Genomic DNA, 16,628 nt, shown 5'->3' on the forward strand with positions numbered 1-16,628 from the left:
TTCTTCCATCCCCCTGCCTTGTCTTGGGTAGGAAATCACGTGCAGTTCTGTGCAGCAAACTCTTTGAAGCAGCAGAAGTGTCTTTCCTTTCCAGTGCTCTTTGACAAGTAAGGTACATGAGAGTCCATGCTGCTAACTACTGCATATTTCACAAGCTCTGAATGGAATCAATTGACACCAGGGAAACCCACTTTTTTTTTCTATTCCCTCCACAGTGTGTTTAGACTTTACTGTTTAATCAAGTGATGCATAGCTCATTTGAACTGACTGATGTACAATTCTCAATTGTCAATTCCTACAGCCTAATCAACAGCTTAATAAAAGGGGATAAACAGTCATCACACTTGATCCCAGCAGCACACTGCACATTGAGGCAGAGATCTTGAATTAAAGGATGAGATTCATTCTGGGTCCCCCCCTTGTTGGGCCAGAGGAGAAACCAGGACTAAAGCTAGCCATGTGGTACAGTAAATTGTAAAATTGGTTTTGGGGTTTGGGAGTTTTTTTAGTCAAAGAGAAAATTCAGCACAAGTTTTTTGTTTTCTGTAAAAAAAAAAAAAAAAACCAAAAACAAACCAGTACCTGGAGGTAGTTGAATCAATGCTAGAGAAAGTGTCTGCAGCCCACTAGGCTTTATAAGGTGTAGAACATTTGTCAAAAGTCTGTTTGGAAAGTGCTAATGAAGAGAAATGTAAGAGTGGCTTCTAAAGCTTGAGTTCATCCAGTATCCTGATTAGAGATCATAAATTGGAAATATCTACCACCCCCCCTGAAAACACTTTAAGTAGCTGTTTCTTTCCATTACAGCATTAACTCAAACATCTATGTGAAAATATTTTAAATTATTTCTAAGGAATACAGCTCTCAAATTTGCTCTGACTTCTCAAAATTTCAATTATAAGTCAAGATGTCCTGAAGAATAAATTCACCATATGGATATATCAGTGACACCATGATGTTCTTTTATGTGTAAATCTATTAATTATTGTGCTGTAATGACATCAATGCTAGTAATATCCTACTAAGGAGCATTATTTGTCACGGGACTAAATCCACAAATCTACAGGTTAAATTTGCCATTTCTGTAAGCATGTCACACATGTAGCATGGGCAGAGCTATGTGCTTGCAGCTGTGCAGGTGCTATGGGCAAAACACTGCCTGTAGTAGCTCAAAATCTGTGTGTTATGGTTGGTGAGTTAGAGATGTTGCTTGAATTTCAGATTTAATTTTCTAGTTTTGAATTGCAGTCAAAATCATAATGTTGTGGTTAATAACTAGCATCAAACTAGCATTTGACAAATTGCATGACAGACTTGGTTGCCAAGATAAATAATTTCTTCTAACTGGAAAACAGATCACTCATAATCTAAAAGAATTGTGTACAGGAAATATATCTTTTAATAAGAAAGCATCACTGATGTAATGAGTGTATAATTACTTTTTAAAAAAATTTTTTTTAAAAAATTATTTCCCAAACTACTGTCAGTAGGGGCACATCTGTTTGGCTTGGCATCTCTGTGATTTTTATTGCTTTAAGACCCATCCCTTGGAGTTACCTTTGCATTGCTCACAAACCAAAATCTCTTTCTATTCATGATTTTCCATTCAAAGAAAATAAATATTTATCAGAAGAAAATGATACTTTTTGAGAATGCAAACTGAAAAAGTGTCAAGAAATTTGTTTATGGTCTCCCCATCTGCTGTGAGTTACCTCCCTTGCAATTTCAGTGCGCTGTGCTTTATTGTTTAAATTTGCTTTAGGATTTGCTTGTGATCTATCCAAGATACCATGAATGGTTCGGTACTAATTAAAGAGAAAATGCAATTATATGAATGGCTCTAGGGCAGTGGAGGAAGATCAAAAGAAGGAAAATCCAAAGTTCACAAAATTTTTCCACTCCAACTTTGATGATATTTCTGAATTTGAAATTAGCATACAGAGTGCATTTGCATTTTAAATGTTTGGACACAACTTATCCAGAAGCAAATAGTCGTTTGGGGGCCATATTAACAAGGCTGGAGGATAACAGAATATATCTTGCACTAATATACATCCTGCTTAACTCCATCAGAGACAAAAAAATTCCAAAAAACACTGGGCCAATACCTGCAGTGATGTTTTTCTTTTCAGCTATGCTATACTGAAACAGTGCTTCTACATTAGAAATACTGGCTTAACCAAATCAAATACTAAAATCTGGCTTAATTGATACTGCTTCCCATGAGCACAACATGTAAACCTTTCTAATGCATGAGTATAAGCACACAGTTTATTACAGAGTAGATGATTATGCATTTTGTGACAGAAATCTGCTTGTTGCCTGAACATCTCTGAGGTGGCTATATGTAGAAGAGGACTTTGACCAGAACAAAAAAAAATCAGTAGTAGAGCAAAAGTATCTGAGATACCCCTAGGCTGACAAAGCTGACCTCCATCTTCTCTTTCTTAAAGCTATCTGCCTTCTAATTCCTCCCAGCTACATCAATTTACTGTAGCCCATATTCTGTTAACATTATATTAAATTTACTTCACATTCATTATTTTATTTAAAATATTAGACTAACTCCACTGTGACTGCACTGTGGGAGATCAGATTTCTGTATGGTTGGTATATAAATGGAAACTCACGTCCTTTGGAAACAGAAATGCTGAGGGAACTGTGAACTCTAAAGACATAAAAAGAGGCATATTTAAGAAGGCTTAAGTAGGCTTTAGTTATAAACCTTTTTTAAAAAGATTAGACATGCTGAACAATTATTCAGAAATGGTAAACTGTCAAAAAAGGCAATGCTATAAGGTAAGAACTCCAAATGGAATAACAACAAAATCATAGATTCATAGAATCACTATGGTTGAAAAAGACCTTTAAGATCAAGTCCAGCCATCAAGCCAGAACAGCCAAGTCTACAACTAAACAATGTCCCTAAGAGCCATATCTACACAACCTTTAAATACCTCCAGGGATGGTGGCTCCACCACTTCCATGGACAGCCTCTTCCAGTCCTTGGAATTTCAATTTAAAAAAATCTAAACCTCCCCTGGTGCAACTTGAGGCAATTTCCTCTTATCCTGTTGTGTTAACAGGACTGAGCTGGCTACAGCCTCCTGTCAGGCAGCTGTAAGAGTGCCAAGGTCACCTCTGAGCCTCCTTTTCTCCAGACTAAACACCCCCAGCTCCCTCAGTTCTCATCACAGGACTTGTGCTCCAGATGCTTCCCCAGTCTTGCTGGCCTTCTCTGGACACACAGCAGCACTTCAGTGTCTGGTAGTGAAGGGCCCAGAACTAAACACAGGACTCAAGATGTGGCTTCACCAGGGGAAGCATCACTGCCCCGGTGCTGCTGAACACACTGTTTCTGCTACCAATTCCTTCTAATGTTATTATAGTTACACATTAGGGTATTAATGTTGTATCCAGAGCATAAGAATATCAAAATCCCAGCAGCACAGTTTGTTTACCAGAGCAGAGACAACATTTTTAACACAGCTGAGCCAAAGTATTTGTTTCCTTTACAATGGCAAATGTCTGCCTTTGTTGCCTGGCCTGTTACTGCTACAGCAAAGAAACATAAATCCCTGTACTGTGGAATGGGAGGCAGAAAAGGCATGGCAAAACCTCTTAGGGTGATGACTAAATTTCTAATTAACTACAAAACAGTTGATAGTTCATGGGTACTTTGGCCTTTGTCATCTACACTTTGCACTTATGACTTCCATCATGGCACTTCATGCAGTTTGGATTCACACTGCAGAAATATTGTACTAGACAGAGACCAAAAGCTAAAAGTATCTTCTAATTCACTGGCATACTTCAAAAAGTTTTTCTCACTTATGAATTGCTTCAGATAATTTGCAGGGATGTAATCTAGTTGATAATCCTTTTCTTGACAAAAATTTGATTCTGCTCCAAACATAGTCAGAGCTGTCCCTTGTTTGTTAAAAAAGTAGTGTTGACCAAAGCAGGGGAGATGCACAGGGCAGGATTCAGCTTGCAAATTAATACTTCAGTTTATGTGTCTGTATGTGGAGGGGCACATTTGCACTCAAGTGTCCACTAAGTCCCTGTACAGCTACAGAGGATGCAGTCAATACAGCCAGTGGGACCTGAAGAGATCTCCAGCTCACCTGCAAGCAGGCACATTCAATTGATCAGTGAATTGCCTGCCAGACACCACTGACTGTATTGACCACATCTCCATGGACTGCAGTTGAAGTGTAAACAGTTCAATTTATCTGTCCTAATCTCTGTGTACATTGATGATATGATTGCTGGTTGTTCTTACTCACGTCAGATTGAATTACTGAATGGAGCTAAAAGAAATCCTGAAATCAATCCTACTTGGAAATATTATGAGCAAGAACCTCTTACATAGCTAGGGAGTTTGGCTGCTTAACCAGATCTGACTGTTTGAAGCACCCAAAACTGAAGTGCTTAAAATCACCAGTTGTAATTTTGTATATTTCCACACCTTCTTTCCCACAAGTTTTAAAGAACCAAAGGACCATAGTCATCATGGACTTCGAGTCTCTGATTAATAGAAATAATTACTGTGTCAGTAGATCAAGGGGAAAGATTTTTAAAGCCTCCTTTACTACCACCTTTATGACCACCCTAGTCACTTCCCTTAATGCTGCTATGGATCCACTGCAGGTCATGGACCCAGGAGAGCAAATGCAGCTGCATAGCCAGGTACCTGCAGCAGAGGTTATGGCCATAGGCTATAGCAAAACCCTCCACTCATGCAACAAATACTTATCAAAAGCTTTTAGTCTCCCTGCACTGGGTTTGGGGAGGGCATGAAAGTCAGAATTGGTACAGTCACATTTGAGCCTTTAAAGCTCTGGTATTTGAGACAAGGATCATATTTCTTCAGCTTGAGCCTGGATGCTAAAGTGCCAAAAATGTCCTACATGTACCCATGCATAACTGTTCATCTTGAATATTTTTGGGTAAAGAAAACTGCATCTTATAACAATTTTTATATGAAGTTTATAAATCAAACTCCCTTTTTCTTTATAATGTCTGCAGAGGGACTGACATTGGTGCTATTCAATCCATTCAATCAATTTTGCACTTGACTTCAGTAGAAGCAAAGATGGGCCCATGGTGAAAACAAATCCAGAGGAAATGACACCCAGGTGCTTTTCAACTAAAAGTTTATCCAAGTCAAAAAAAAAAAAAAAAAAAAAAAAAAAAAAAAAAAAACCAACAACCAAAAAAAACCACAAACAAACAAAATAAAGTTTCTTTATTTTGAGAAACTGTAGTCTTAGTACCTCAGGCTGGTTTATACATATTGTCTGTCTCTACAATGTATTTACATGGTAAAATCTGAGATCAGGTGCAGCCTTTGATGTTGAAGGATGTGTTTTATACACAGCTTTACTTAATAAATTCCTTCCCAGCCAAATGTACTGAAGCACTGCAGTGTCACACTGTGAAGCACAGTCTGAGTAGTTAATAGTACCTGGAGTGTATAAGGGAGAGAATGTTTTATTTCAATATTCATGCTTGCAGCTTTTAAGGTCTTGTGCATATCTATTTACAAACCTTAGATATCTTACATGTATTTCATCAGTGTCAGCCCAAATACAAATCTTCCCTGAGCAAATTACACAATATTATCTACGTAGTAAGTAAAATGTAGTGATAATCTGGAAATGTTGCCTGGAGTTTGAAGCCATTAAAGCATTATGATCCTAGACACTATTATTAACCTATCAAGGTGTTTAAATATGTCAGATTAGAAGTCTGACAGCAGAAGGCTGGTTCACATTCCAGAAGGAAAAAGGTGTGTGCTCAAACATATCTCCTTACATAAGAGCTTTAGAAGCAGTGTTATGTATGAAACCTGAAATCAGTCAGCTCAGGTCTGGTGTGCTTTAAAAGAGCAATGAGTGAGCTTCATGTGTTTGAAAGTAAAGTTGTGATAACACTCTTCTTGATTCCTGTCCTGCACACCTGCAGGTCCCCATGTGTCCTGGGTGACTTTATGATGCTTGTATCCCCATTTGTTTGTTTAGCCCAGAAATAAGTTTTGCACCTTTAAGATTGTTTCTGAGAGAGAAGGGGAGAGAGAAGAAGCACAGAGTTTGTTTTCAGACACTGCACTCACTGCTCCACATTCCCTCTCCTGGACTGCGCTGTCTGCAGCACGGACAGACAGACAGCAGGACAGAGCTCTCCTTTGCTTCTAGTTAGGTTTTAGCTGGCTGGGGCAGAGCAGTTCCCTGGTCAGTGATTTTCCTTTTCCTTGGAGCTGTCCAGCCCTGCCCTGGGCTGAACACCCAGCAGAGCTCCTGGAGCTCACACCTGGGGCTCACCAGGGCCGCGGCATTTCCAGCTCAGGAGGGGCTGGGCAGGGACTGAGCCAGCTGAGCTACAGCCACAACCAGGACCTCCTGAGTTTGCCATCTCTTCAGAACAGAGAGAGGCTTTCTTGTTTAACATTGTTCATTTTTGTACTGGTGAATGCTTTGCCTGTTAAACAAACAGGTTTTATCCAGTTTTCTCCAAGGAAATATTTTCCCGAACCAGCTGGGGGAGGGACCACTTGAATCTGCTTTCAAGAGGAACCCCTTTAAAGGTTTCCTCCCCAATTTGCCCTAAAACAGGACACCATGGCAGTGGCAGAGAGGATCTGCCAATCCTGAGAAGAGGCTGTGCCTCCAGGGATGACATTTCCAGGGTAGAACTGAAATATGGTCTTTTAAATGATGGGTCCATGCTGGATCCAGAAAGTTCCCTACCATAAATGCAAGAGTTTGGGGTTCAAAACAATGGTGACCTGAAGGTTTCCATTTCTAAACAAGAGTGGGATTTAGGAGCAAGATGTAGTACATAGAGCAGAGCCTTCAATGTGCCTGCCAGCTCCTACTGCCCAGGGAAGGAATGGTGCTCACAGTGCCAGGAGTGCTCTGCTGCTGGTGCTGAGCATCTGGGCTGAACATCTCATCCACAGGGAGACCATCCTGTGTGCTTTGGCCTCAGCGTGGGTCCCAGCAGAAGGCTGGAAGTGCTGGATTTGTTTTAATTTAGTTTAAGTTATTGGATCTGCATAGGACCCTTCAGGTGTGCTTTCCATACTTCTTTTTTAAAAATGTCAAAATCTTTCTCATGGAGGTAACTGTTTAAGCCCACTGTGAGATTCACAGTGGAAGCCTGGGAGCTGACAGCACAGACACAGAGTGTGGGGAAGGAAGGCTGCTGCTGCACCCTGAGGGGCTATCCCACAGCATTCCCATGTGTCAGAAACATCCCATGCAGTCAGCCAGAGGCAATGTTTGAAGGCACCATGATTCTTATCCAGCAGGAGGAAATATATAGTTATTCTCATGCTCTAAAACAAACATTTCACTTATCAATGTGGCTCATAGAATTTACAGCCGCTGCATCAGCAGAGATAAAATGCAGTGATTGTGGACTAAAATATTGCATCTTCCGAGACAGGGTTTGGGAGAGAAAATTTACTGATTTTTCTTGGGAGATGCAAATACTCAAGATCATCTGAATTTGCAAATCTTCACTATGACATAAGAGCAAATGGAGCACTGGGCCCTTATAAAGTTCAAATATTTCCCTCTGAATCAGCCCTACAGCTGTAATCTGTGAACTTTGGAGCTTGGGAAAAAATGACAGCTTTAAACTCTGGCAATATGACTTTTAATTCAAGCATAATGAGGGAGAGGAAAAAAAAAGAGGAAAATAGTTTTGAGGAGCATCTAGTAAAAAGCATAAAAACTACTAATCCTTCTGCAAAAAACATTAGAAGGAGGAAATCTGCCACAAGTCCAGAAAGATGATCAAAGAATGAAGTCTCTGAGAAGTGTATGATAAATGTCTCAGAAAAAGTCAGAGATATTCTAGGAAAACAATCTAAAATAAATCTTCTGTACACACAGTTACTTTGGAGGAGTTTGGGGAGGTTCCCATGCTGGAAGTCTTTCTTCTAGGAGATTTATTGGATGCTCTTTCTCAAACTGAAATGGAGATAACAAAGTTCATGGAAAAAATAGACTAAATGCATGATAACAGATCAGAAGGATCAACAGTAACAGAGTTTTAAAGGAACTTAAGGATGATGTATTCAACATTTCAACAGCACTGTCTAACCTCCTGTTTAAAAATTCTTTGGTTCTAGAAGTGGGAGATAGTTAATTTTATATCAGTTTTCGAAGAGGAGAGAAAAGTTACTGCAGAACAGGAAGATGGTGGCTGTATTGGCAAAGTGATAGAAATCTTGATTTAGTGACCACTTGAAAACATGACATACATACTGGGGACAGTCAGCATGGATTTTAGAAGGGGAAATTATGGTTCAGTAGAGTAGATCTGCAAAATGCTCAGCCAGGGAGTGCAGGGATAAGCAGAGGCAGCAAATCTCTACTCTGAGTGGACAGCTTGAGGAGACCAGGACTCTTCCTCCCCCAAAAACCATGGCATACCAGATACAAGGTCTGGATAAAAGTGAGAGGTACATGGGTAAGAATATTATTGACTGTAATTTCCAACCCAGGAATTAAGAACCATTTAAAGAAACCAGCCAGTGAAAATTTAATTTTTTTTTTCTGTCATCTGGTGGATAACTAGGTTGTGGAACTCTTTACCTCAGGATATTATGGACACTGAAAGTTAACAAGACTCAAACAGGACAATTAGTTGAGGAAGGAAAAATTCATTAAATGTCCCTACATATAAAGATACCCCCAGTGAACTGCAGATTGTGTGAGACTGGCAGAATGCCCCAGGGATGTGCTGCTGCCCACTGCTGGGGACAGGGTGTGGGGATATGGGAATGAGAATAGTGATACAAGGAGAAAGTGCTGACCTGGTGCACCTAAATTTCTATTGTTTTGTTCTTTTAAGCTTTTCAATTACACTCTTTCTTGGCTGTCCACACACAGACATGTGGAGAACCAGATCAGTAAAGATATTTGGATTACCCATTCCAGCAGATTTTCAAAGGAGCTAAAACAATCAAATAGTGGTAGGCAGCTAAATAATATATACTCATTTGCTGTCAAAAGAAATTCTTTTTCTTTAAAATATATCATCAGAGTGGCATTTATTCAAATGGAAGCTTACAGACCTTATCTCCAAGTGTTACAGAGCCTGTTACAAAGAAGTTTCATATCAGCAAGGGCTGTTGCTCTGTAGAGGCTGGATGTATTATTGGAAGTGACAGAGCTGTGATAACCAATGCTCCTGCCTACTGGCACTGGAAGAGGGATGTCCTCATGGGACCCCTTTTTGCCCTCAAGGTGAGAAAAAGTGAGGTGCACTAATAATTTGAAACAAAAAGAATTGCAATCTTAACACAAACCATCAGTGAAGTTTTTACAACTTATATTTGTTACTATAGTAACAAAGGTTTGTGAGGATTTTGATGCATGAATAATTGAGACTAGGGATAGTTAGAGTGTCCTGGGCCCCAGAAGTGTAAACATGTAAAGCATTCAGATACAGTTAAAACCCTGCAAACTCCAAATAAAGCAAATTAAAGCAAGGTCCCAACAGGAGAAAAAATATGCATCTGCAGCTCTCTAGAAAGGGAAAGCAGGAATGTGTCTGAGTGACTGATAAGGGAGCAGTTAGCCTGAAAATGTTGCTGACATGTCCAAGGATGAAGGAAACAGACAGGAGAAGATGGAGAAATATCTGCAGGAAGGATCGACTGAGAAGTGGGGAAAATCCTTGCAGGGAAGTTAGAGGAAACACTTGAACAGAAAAATGAGGGAGCAGACTGGAAGACTGAGAAGAAATCAGAGTTCAGGAGCACTTCCCAAAGTTGGGATCAGATGCCACCTCTTATTCCACCCTTCTCTGGAAAACTCTAGATATGTTTACTGTAGTCCCTTTTAAATCTCTTACATCCTGGGTCCACATCAGTGCACTGCTGTTCATACCAATGAAAGCTGCTCATTCTTATGTCCTCATTCAGCTCTCTTGGGTGGATGGAGGTCTTGCTCCAGGAGCTGTGGAAACCATGGAAGCTGCAGCCAGCCAATGCTCCTACCACTTTACAGGGGCACTCCTGTACTGGAGGGATCATGAGAGAATCCTGACTGGTTGAGTTTGAATTGCAGTTTCAACTGAGTTTCATCCATGAGGCACAGGTTAATTGAGTCTTCAGCAGACATTTGTTCACACTGGAGGCTGCTTCTTCCTCACAGATAAGACACAGATACCCAAAAGTATTTAATACTGGCACCCATCTCCAAGAAAGAGGGCTTTTTTTCACTTCCCCATTTCAGACAAATGCATAGGTAAATGTTGAACCTTGAATATAATCTGTCTGTCGTGTTGAGGACAATGTATAAACCCTACCCATTGTGTGCTGTGTGGAAAGAGGATTGGCAGAGAGAAAAAATATCCAGAGCAACAGATGGTAGGTGACGTGATAACTGTCTGAGCTGTGGTAACCTTAATCTAATTAGTTTCCTAATCAAGATAAGGAAGACACCAAAGGCATGAGAGAAGGTGAAGAACAAACCTGTAATCAATAAAACAAATACAAGAGGATGAAAGACATGCTGATGGATAGGATGCAGGAGTGGAGGGAAATCACAGGAAAAATTACCATATGTTCAGTCAATGTGAAAACTAAGTATTCAGACCTTGCATCAGCCAACATGAACAGAACAGGAAAATTGGGCAATGTTACAGGATTACAAACCATTTTATGGGTAACAAAGGGACAACAAGGGTCAGCAAGTTAAGCAAAAGTGGTGAGAATAATTTTAAAAGTATATAGGAATTTGATAAAAAAGAATGGTGGCAAACTTGGCAAGAAAAATCAATTGCCAATAAAACTCAAATAACACCTTTTCTAGGTCTGATGAAAATGCACTTTATTTTTGAAAGATTCTCAATAAAAACAGAGCATTTACAGTTTTTCTCAGAAATGCTTTTGTGTTGTATTCAGTCAGTAGAGTTCACACTGATCAACCTGATGTTTGAAATGTTTCCACTGAACCTGCTGCACTCTTTATTGGCAAAAAAAGTTTCAGATGAAATGTTTCACTCAGTACTACCAAAAATGAGATGTACTTTGAACCTGGTAAGAGGAAAGACATTATAGCTGGCAGCCCTGGCCAACAAAGGATGTTGAGGCCACATACCTATATTGAGAGAAGCTGAAATCCAAGTAAGTGAAGCCATTATTGTGTCTTTCTGCACAAGGCTCCAAGTGTGGCTTTGCACAGGATCTGACAGAAAGTCTGCTCACACTCAGATGAGGTTAGTTACATTCAGCTGGAATAATTACTTTTCTGAGGTTTGTTTCTGACTGGCCACAAGGATTTTATTACAGAAATAATGGTTTGCTTAAGCAGAAAGACTTTTTTATTTGAACTGGTGAGATATGGATAGTTATTTGCCCTCCTCATCATAGCCCTCCTAGGCAGAAGCAAGATACCCCCAAGCTGGTACAGGGACATCACAGGAGCCCTACAGGCACACAGGACAAACTCCAAAGAGCCAGTCCTTAACTGTGCCTTTTAAGTAATTCATACATTCAGCTTTGGGATCACAGAAGTTAACACATGAAAACATAATTCTTGAATACACAAATTACCTCCACCGAATTTATAGCAGCACCTCACTACCTAGTTCCCATGGTCACACTATTATTAGTACAATTCAACATAGCACTTTCTTGCTAAACATAAATTATTCTAGCAATGAATCCAAATAAAAATACTTTGCTCTTATTGTCCAGTTTGCTACTGGGCAAGGTCAGCCAAGCTTCTCTGCTCAGTGAGGTAGCTCTTATGTATTTTATTTATCAGTATAGAATATATAGAATATACCAACAGAATATATAGAGTTTACCAACAGCTGAGGTTACTTTTAGTTGACACTGTTAGACGTCCATTTCTCTGGTTTCAGGTTGCTGCAAAGCTGTAGAGTCCCATCTTCACAGGGCTCTGCACAGGTTACCTCAGCAATTTTTATGTTTCTCTTGGGCTTAATGAGATGCAATTTGTGACATGGTATTTTGTCTTCAACACCAAATATACAGAGTCCATACAGAATGACTGCTGCTGTACAGGTTTTAAGGAAGTTGGGTTTTACTGTCTCTGTATTTGATATCTCTGGAGTTGCATGGCATCTTGTGCACTTCCCTTTGTATTTCTGGAGTCCCTGTGTTTCAACTGGACTAAGAACTCCATCCTTTCCTTTCCTTCATACTTTGAATTTGGACTTTTGGAGAGAATTAGAGAACCTGTTTTCGATAGGCACATGTCTTCATCATCATGATAAGGGTGTTTGTCAGCAGATTTAAGAATGTGCTGCCACAAACTAAAGATTTCCATAGAAATTTTCATGAACTCTGAAGTAAACTTGGTATAATTCCAATGCATTTGCTTGGGATAGGTCAAAAGTTTTCAACCCTGTCACTTTTTAGTATCACTTTCCAATGCAAAGAGACCTGTGAGACTGAGAAATGAATTCATGGGTGTCATGGGTAATAGAGGAAGGAGAGGTAGGAATGATGCATTAAAGATTGCTGAATTACTGAAGCCAGGGGTGATTCTGATGGGATGAGTTCTTGAAGTTTATGTCTCATCTAGACATTTCTTTTCAAAAAGCAAGTAATTTGAATGACAAGATACTGGATTGTTTACAAGGCAGATGTTATATTTTCTGTACATTTATTGAAATGCTCTAATACCTTTTATGCTGTCTTTCAGTTGCTTGCAGTGTAGTGATAGAAGCACTTGCTGCCTGATGCATTTGGGAACATTTTGTACTGCTTGTGGAATTGTTTTTCTGATGCCTACCATAGTGAAACTAAAGCAGTTACTTCAGGAAACAATTTTATTATACAGATTTTCAGCCATTATTTATTTATAGAAAAGGACATGGAGCTCCAGAACCTAGGAACATTTTTGAATGTGAAGACATTTTGAATGTGAAGACACAGTTATTGCAATCCCAGTTAAACTCTTCTTTCCTCTGGATCCAGTTGGGTTAGAATTCTCTTACTCCCTTTGTAAACAGCACATCTCCTGGCTCATTCTAAGTCAGCCAGTGGGCAGCATGCCCTAGAGGGGTTCCACAGGGTCCACTAGCAAGACCTCAAGCTTCATACTCAACTTTGCAAGTACCCACTCTGCTTTTCTGGCAGATCATGTCAGTCTCAGTGGGTTTTGTGACCTTGTCAGGGTTTTTCCTTTGCCTTGCACTGCTGCTTTCCTTGTATTGTTCCAGTTCTTTCAATGTCTGACCATACATCATCATTTCTGAGGCAGAAATCACCAGCAGTGGCATATTAATTGGCATTGCTAGAAGTTTTAAGTGGAGGGAAGCCTACTTTCTATGACTTCTGGGAATCAGTGCTGAAAATCAGCACTGTTGTTTGCTGTGGCTGTTGCTGGGTTTGAAGTTTACCTCAGAGGCATTGGAGCACTAGAATACCACCTGTCCTGGACTTCCAAAATGTTCAAAAAGGTATTACATATGGATATCATTAGCCTAGTCAGGACTTGAAATTGCATGTGCATACACACAAGGATTTGCTGAATACTCTACTGGTAAACTTTGCTGTATAGTGCAAATGTTGAGGTTAATCAAATTACAGGCACAGAAATATACTTCTGTAGAAGTGAAATTCCAAAGTTAACCCTTCCAGTTAGGAACCAGTAGGGGTATCAGGTTTACCAAATCACTGAGGCAAGGAGGGCTGTTGTGGTAGTAGTGAACAAAATTGGACCCACTACTGATCAGACTGACTTGATAGCAAATATAAGATGAGATATGCTCTACAATATGGAGATATTATTATAAGATATTTAAAAAATCATGTAGAATTCTTCCATATTTTTTCAAGTATTTCAAAATTTATCAAGACTGCCATGCCCAAAGCGATGAGTTTAGAAGGCTCAGCAATCTCATAGGTTTGGCCCTAGGTAAGAATAGATTTCCCTCTAACAGGAAAAAGGCAGAAGACAAAAACATCTCCAGAGTTACCAGTCTCAGTCCCCAGGGCTCTCCCACCATGCAGGGCTCAGATGCTCAGAGGGGGAGGCAAAGCCCCTGATACCTTTGCTGCCTTTAGGCTCTATAAGACATTGGCTTCTGAAAGGCAGCAAAGTCTTGCTGCCAAATGTCAGCTTGAATAAAGAGGCAGTGCAGTGGTCTCAGGGCCTATTGTCCATTTCTCTTTTCTTCCAAGGAAAGCTGCTAAGGGATCAGGAAGAGCTGTAGCAGAGATAAGTGAAGAATAGCACATGACAAGCTGTGCAGGCATAAAGACGTATGCAGGTGCCTCAGGGGCATTGAAAGGAACTATACAAAAGTCAATGCCTTTATCATCTGTTCAGAACTTGTCTTGCCTCTCTGCCAGCCCATTTGCAGTATTGGCTAGCACTGCTTGGGAAATCAGATTTAAATGATTGTAATGACTTTAGTTAAATCTTAGCGTTCCAACTGAATAACAAGTCTGCCTCCTGCCTCCTTCCACTTCCACCTTTTTCTTCAGGGAAAACTGCCCCATATTGGTGCCTTCCAGCTCCCTGTCTCCCCCTCATATTCATCTCATCCCCTCAAAAGGCCTTTAGCTTTGCATTGCCCACCCCCCTTGCCTGCAGCATAAAGGTGCCTCAAACCCTGACCCACTTCCTTCCTATCTCACAAACCCCTCTGAGGTCCAAGGGTGGGTTCCCTGATTCAGAGGAGATGGGGAGCAGGGTGGAGGCTAGTTTTGGGAAGGCTGCTGATTTTGAAAAAGGGAATGAAACCAGTCTGGGAGTAGATTTTCCCATGCAGAACTAGCTGGAGCCTTCTGGCAGAGTGCATGGAAGGCTTCCCAGCCCTGGGAGAAACTGGTGAATCCTGACCAGATTTAATACTTGGATCACTTGTCTCAGTAGTCTTCTGCCCACTGTCTCAAAAAGGGCAAGTACAGTTCCTGTGTGTCAAGGAAAGCGTGGCACTGGCTCGGCTGTAGGTCATTTCTTAGCAGAACATTAATGCTTTACAAAGGACAAGAGAATCAAGAGCCTTCCCCTTTCTCCTCCCATGCATTCAATTGCTTCTTTTTGTCTAGCTCATGACAGAATATTTATTTGTCCATCTTATCATCTTTCTGTTTGACTTCAATCACTCCACCTAAAAAATCACTTTCTCACTAAAGTATATGGGGACACACAAAGCTCCAGGGGAGGGCACAGAAGGACTGTCATGCCCACAGACAGGGGTTGAATGCCTATAAATTGTTAATCTTAAAACACTTCTCATTTCAGCATTAAATCATATTTCCTATCATGGTTTATTATATTCTGGGAATCACAGTCATGCTTTGGCAGAGAATGTCACAGAGGCCATGAACCTGCACCTCGGCTTACAGTGGAGAAATCTCACCAGTGGCCAATGACCTTAGCCACTGCCAAGCAATTTCTTGAATCTTTCAATCAGCTTCTGCAGGAGGGATTTCTCCTTCTGGACAGTGCCCAAGAGGAGGCACAGACACATCTGCCTGGCAGCTGTTTGTACTGCAGGTGTTTCACTACTCACACCTTCCACCCAGTGTGCTGAGTCAGCCTTCTGCCCCAGCAGCCCGAGGGCAGCCATACAGAGGGACAAGGGGCTCTCAACGTGTAAGAAAACCCCATTCCTAACCCCCAACATCTTTTATTTCATTTCCTCTTGCAAGCGGTTTTAATGTTCGTGTTCCTTTCGTGGCATGACAGCCAAGTGGGGGTCAGGTAACAATTGGTTGAATTCTCAGTGGCAGTTTTGGATTCCCCAGCTCAGCTTTTGAGCACTGACCTGTGCTGTTTCATGTACTGCATGGGTGAGTTACCCCACTTTCCAACAACTCCTAATTATGGCTGTCAAGCCCTCTCAAGTGGTCATGCAAATGAAACTGTGAGCACAGCCAGGACCTCATGGCAGATGTTTCTCTGAAGCAGCATTTTGTGGGGGATGATTCCTCAATGCATTGCTGATGAGCTGCTGTTGTTAGTGGCACATGGCACATACCAGGTGAGAAGCAGACAATCCCTGCAGCCCAGGGTGGCACTGGTGTGCATGGAGTTTGGTAACCTTGCTGGTTGTGAGCCCTGTGGTTATGCACTGCAAGATGAACTGGTTTCACAAAGTCTAAGTGCAGGAGAGAAGTCTGCAAGGGGCTTTGCTACAGTACCAGGCAGGGTTTAGCCAGATAGAGTAGAGAGATTTGCTAAATTTATGGACAAAAGGAAATACATCTGAAGCTTTTCTGCAAAATGCCCATAATGCTCAAGCCTGGATTGGCTTCAGTGCTGCTCCTGCCCTGAGGCTCAGTTGAGTGCTGTTTGCACTGTCTGTGTGTCCAGCTCTGCAGCTATTGCAAAGCTCATATCCTGAGAAAAGTGATGATCCTGGGTTTCTGGTGTCTGAAGATACTTGATGCAAGACCTCTGAGTTCTTGCAGTTATCTTAAAGGCACTGAGTAGTCAAATTTAGCCTCACAGCAAAGCACATCCTAATAATTTTTTAATGCACTGATCAAACTCCATCTTTAATAACTATTTACAGCATACACTTGGACAACTTCAAACTTTTTTGGCATGGCCACAGCTACTGAATTTGTGCCAGAACCTATCCCCTGACAATTCAAAACTGCCTTCCTCTTTACA

General features: G+C 40.8%; 1 protein-coding gene across 3 annotated transcripts in view; it reads left to right on the forward strand.

The window, feature by feature from the left end:
• The window catches only part of LHFPL3 (LHFPL tetraspan subfamily member 3), a 234,463-nt gene that overhangs the window by 131,257 nt on the left and 86,578 nt on the right, over positions 1 to 16,628 (forward strand). The gene's annotated exons all lie outside the window — the stretch shown is intronic.

The sequence above is a fragment of the Molothrus ater genome, chromosome 5 (genome assembly GCF_012460135.2).
Source record: "Molothrus ater isolate BHLD 08-10-18 breed brown headed cowbird chromosome 5, BPBGC_Mater_1.1, whole genome shotgun sequence".
NCBI classification, from domain to species: domain Eukaryota; kingdom Metazoa; phylum Chordata; class Aves; order Passeriformes; family Icteridae; genus Molothrus; species Molothrus ater.